Raw genomic sequence first — 5,719 nt, forward strand, 5'->3', positions numbered from 1 at the left:
CTAATACACTTTCTCAAGCTTTTCACGCCAAAATTTCCTTTAGGATTTTTCGAGTTTAATCTTGCAAATGAACCAATACTCATGATTTGTTTACTAACACTTGTAAACAAATTGGCACGCCAACTTTTTTGCAAAAAGTATTTGTGCTTTTGAATTTTTTTCGCTCTTCGCATCTAAATGTTGTCAATTGTTAAGTGTTTATGCGCTTGAGGAGTGGAAAATTTGTTAGTATGTCCAGACCATCAGAAAATTCACCCCCTCAAGGAGTTCCTCCTCCCTAGAACAATGCTTCAAACACAATAGAACAACCAATCATAATGAAGATTGGTGGTATATGTACTTCAACAACCATTGGAGTAACTGGTCCTATTGTGAGTCTGACAACAGGTTTGACTGCAACACTATAAATGATTATACCACTACCAACTAGTTTTCCCGTTAATCTAGTGGTTGCACAAACCACTGTAGGAGGTTCTAGGCCTCCATTTCTTTCTAGTTTTACACTTCCTCTTAGTGATAGGGAGTATCCATATGGCATGTTAACTACAATGATGGAAGGCCTACCGACTAACGTGTCTATGTACGCACATAATGCAATGGCTGTTGCATCTCCTTTCCATCCATACATGGCAACATGGTATACTATATATGGTCAAATGGGTCAATCTCATGGAAGATAAGAATACGTCCCTCAAGTTATACCACCTTTGAATAAAAATTCCCTTTTGGATGTAAGACAATAGATGGATGATTGTAACCATGACATGGTTAACATGTTTACCCAACAAACTGGTACAGTGCGCAATCCTTTGATCCAAAATACTAATCATAGTTACCAATAGTTGGCACATCAAATGAGTCCAATTTTTTACTTCTTTGGTGCGCCTCAAGAACCTATTCAGCCAGCCCCTAATAAGCAAGTGCAATAGCAATTTGCGCCCCAACTAGTCTAACAACCTAGTCTTAGGGTAATCGAAGATGTAGTATTGGTAAACAGAAAGGAAGATACATAAAATATAGTTAGAAGAGTCAAACAAAACAATTTTGGGGGGAAAAATGTAGTTGCACATTGTCATACCCCAAAACTTGCCCACCATTTTTAAAGGTTTCTTGGCCCAAGAAGTTCCCTCAGACATCTAAGATCTTCAGATACTCCAGACTATGCAAGAATTAGGCACGCTTACCTATCTCCTAAACAATTAACCTACAACTAGGGTATTGATTCTCTCAAGGTGAAATCAAGTTCTAAGACCTCAAATGGATCCCATGGTCTCTCATATGCTTCAAAGGATCCTCATGCTAAGTTTCGAGCCCTGATTCAAAAGATTGTCCAATCAACTGCTCAAATGGTCCACAGTCGACTAGTTTGACCTAAAAGTTAGTTATGGTCAAACCACACTTAAAATTCCTGATTTTTGGTCAACATCAATACTTTTAAGTTATATTCATAACTTGATCAAGAGTTGGTCATGATTCATCAAGGAAAGTTCAGAAATCAACAAAACTCAAAGTTTCTAAATTAGGGTTTTTGACCTAAAAGTCAACTGAACTTTGACCAGCCATAACTATCACATGGAACATCAGAAATTTCCCAACCAAAGCCTATTTCGAAGGAAATTGAATTCTCTACAACTTTGTCTCTCTAAAGCCAAGGCCAAAAATGGACCATTTGAGATATATGAACCAAAACATTATAGGTCATTCTAGAAGCTCGCAAAAAGCTGTTTTTTGTCAGAGGCCATATCATCAAGATAAAATCTCCAAATGCAAAAAACGTTCCAAAGTGGATTATAAAGGACATCTTGAGCTTTCCAAAAAGTCAAAGAACACCTTCATACAATAAAAAAATGAGAGAGTTATGCATTGTTGAAGTTGGGAAATTTTGTGAAAATGCATGAAAGTCAAAGTGGTGAATTTTAAGTTTTTGACTAAATGGGCCTAAATCTTTGATCCCAAACTTGATCCATAGACCATCCACGACCCATATGCCCTTATATTTATTTTTGTTATTCTTATTTATTTTTGTTGTTGAATTTAATCACTTAAATTCAATTTAAATTAAATAAAATAATGAAAATAATCAAAGATTTGAATGGGATTATATTTCTATCAAATATGGAGAATTATATTGGGATCAAATCAAAGAAAATTCGTGGAGCATTATTGGAGAAAGAATTGAGCAAAAATAGGAAGATTTTATCCAAATTGTAAATCAAATCTCAATCTTTCTCATGGCATGATATCTTTTCATTCTTTCTGACCTAATCTCTCCCATATAAATAGGCAAACATAATCCGCATGGAAGGGACACAAAAAGAGAGAGAAGGCTAGGGTTTCTAACTTCCAAACTTTGCAAGAATAGTGAAAATTTTGTCTTCTTCTGTGCAACTCAGATCAATCCAAACAAATCCCTCCAATCTACTCCTAAGGTATCAGAGAGTAAGTACTGGTCATAAGATATGAGCAAAACAATCTAAATCGCATGCCTCATGTTCTTCATATTCCTAAATGTATGGCTTTCGTTTTGTTATATTTTCTTTGTTTTAAGGAGAACTAACTGTGCTAATATGTTATTGAGGTTAATTAGAGTAGGTTTGACGCATAGCATGAGAGCTTTGAGCCCTAAATTCAAACTTGCCATGGTTAGGGCTTCAAAGATATGAACTTTCATTTTCCATGTTCAAGGCCCTACCCATTCAAAACGACGACACCATCACATTCATGACATCCTAAATAGTGGATCTGGGTTCTTTGTTGTGTTGTTTGGCTTTGATTTTTGCAGGTGGAGATTCGTCAATAATTCGTGTAAAAAATGCAGCAAAATCCGCAGCTAAGACTATGGAAAAATCTGCAGGAAACAATGAAGATGATGATGAATAGTGGACAGGGGGCGAGGGAATACACGTGGCTTGTTTTAATTCACTGGTCAAAATTTTGCAGTCTCTCTCCAATCCGATTGGCTGTTCAAAGTTCCTCTCTCCATTCTCATTGGATACGCGCAACGGCTGGGCTCTAGAGTTGACTGGTTCATTTGAATTTCCATTATAGCATTGATTTAGATATTTATTTTATGTTGTGTGTATTAATATCAAAGAGACAATATGGTATAATGGCAGGGTAACAAAAGGCGTGTCTACCATGACCTGGGTTTAGGGGTGGCAAAACGGGCCCAGCCCGCGGGGAAAGTCCGTTTTACCCGCACTTTTTCGCGGGACGGGACAAGGTTTTAGGCCCGCTCTCTTTAATGTGCCCGCCCCGCCCTGCCCCGTTTTTTTGTGGGCTTTTGCGGGCATTTGTTTTTTATAAAATTTTACTATTTTTAGGCCTAAAAAGCCGAATGCCCGTGGGCTTTCCCCGCCCCGCCCTCACTTTTTTGCGGGGCGGGGCAAGGTTTTAGACCCGCACTCTTAAAAAAGCCCGCCCCGCCCTGTTTTTTTGCGGGCTTTTGCGGGGCGGGCCTAAACGGGGCGGGCATGCCCGTTTGCCACCCCTACCTGGGTTCGATCCCCAGGTTTTACAATGGATTTTTACCATTTATTTGTTTACAGATCCAATGAATGTGACCAACGCACACCTACGATGCATCCTCACAGCACTGTCGTCAGATCAGCGCTAATTTATATCTGAAGGCCCAAACAGGACGCTCCATGGTGCTCCTTCAATGATCTTCCACACAGAATCCCAGCACTAGTTTCTTTTATTTTTCTTTTAATAGTTGAATCATTTTTAGGTTAATTACATAGTTTAGATTAATTAGAGCAATTAATTAGATTAATCACCTTAGAAATTAGGATTAATTATTTAATTAGCTTAATTTTTATCTTATTAATTTAATTAATTAATTTAGTAATTTAGGTTTAGTTTTAATTTAACTTTAATCGGTTAATTAGCTTAGTAATTAGGGTTTAAAATTGACACTTAGGTTTAAAATAAGTAGATATAGTTTTTATCATTTTTAACATAATTAATTTAATAATTATGGTTAATTAGATTTAATTTTAGAATTATGTTTAATCATGTTTTACTAAAAATTTTTCAAGGAAACTTAATTTCTCGCAATTTCTCCCGATTCTTCTTCTCACCTCCAACTCCAGTGATTGGCGCATGATTGTTTAATTTCCGTTTTTTATTTAATTATTCGTTTACTTTTAAATTCTAGAAGGTGTATAGGTCGCCAATTTTTTGTTGTAATAGCTTAGGACTTTTTAATTTCCGTCTTTACTTTCCGCACATCCCCCGACAAGTTTTTATTGTAATCCCCCATCCCGAAACCTTGTAATAGCGTAGGACATTTACGTTTCCGCATTTTATTTTTCTATGATATTAACTGCGTGGTTAGTAATTTAGGGAAAGGCAAGACTAAAATCAAACGCTAGCTAACAACTAACTCAAGATAAAAAATAACTGAATCAACACACGTGATTGTTGCACACACTCACCTCTAGGGTTTCCCCTCTTCTGTTGCCTTCGAATAATAGTCAAGTCCCTCGAAGCGTAGGGATACCTTAGCCTATGCTGCCTTCGATTCAAAAATCACCATGTCCCTCCGATTTAAAGATCATAGTCCCTTCGATGTCGCCTTCGGTATAAATGATCTTGTCCCTCGATTAAATGGTGATCGTCCCTTCGATGGCTAAGGTATCCTTACTGGTTGCCTTTATGACTATTCACATCTCATAGGACTTCCTACCCTCTTTATGGTATGGATAGCCCCTATGACGATTTGATGACCCTTCAGTGACCCGCACATCCAATGTATAGGACTACCTACCCACAAACGGTATGGATAGTACTATCGCCCAAGGAAAACTTTAAAGTATGGAAAAGACCTTTCGAACTTAGGGTAGGTAGCTCTTAAGTGCTTGCTCACAACAATTCAAATCAAATGCTTTTCACACCCCGTTTTCTAACGTTGTCTTTTTAGACATTCTCAAAATCAAATTGTTTTTCTAAACACACACGACACCTTTCAAACATTTCAAACAAATCAAAGTGAGCTAAGCAATTAAGAGCCCATGGATAACCATGGATACAAAGGGTGCTTACACCTTCCCTTTGTATAACCTACCTGATCGGAAAAATAGCAAGTGTACTATTTTCACCGATGTAGTATTAATGGGTTTTACCCCAAGTATCGATCACGAGGATTGCGTAGGAAACACAAGTAATTTAAGTCAATTAAACAAAAGAGCAAATAGGTGTTTTGTTATAATTTAATAAGTAAATTTAAATAACAGAAATAATAAAAATAAGCTGAAATAAAAGTTTGACTTTTTAGATGTAATTTGAGGTAATGCCAGGGTAGGTGTTTAATCTTCCTTATAATGACTCTGTAAAAAGATCTCTTCAACAAGTTCATAGACTGCAACTATTTGTTCTTAAGGGTGTTTCCCTAAGTCCTTAGTGGAAAGCCTTTTGGTTTGCAATCCTATTGCCTAAGTCCTTAGAAACAAAGGTTTGCAAACCAAAGATGTAAATAATCAAGAATGTTCAAATAACCTTTCGATATCCCTAGTCCTAGGTGATAACTACTAGATCAAATTGTTTAAAAACCTTAACAACCGTAGTCCTACAAATTGTTAACCGTAGATCAATCCTTGTTTTTCCGACAAAGAAGGCATAAAAACATTAAACAATCAAATTGCATAAAACTAATACTTGATTGAAGAAATACGGAATTCAAAAGTCATTACAATTCAAATCAGGGACACCCCCCTGG

The sequence above is a fragment of the Vicia villosa genome, unplaced genomic scaffold (genome assembly GCF_029867415.1).
Source record: "Vicia villosa cultivar HV-30 ecotype Madison, WI unplaced genomic scaffold, Vvil1.0 ctg.000305F_1_1, whole genome shotgun sequence".
Taxonomy (NCBI): Eukaryota; Viridiplantae; Streptophyta; class Magnoliopsida; order Fabales; family Fabaceae; genus Vicia; species Vicia villosa.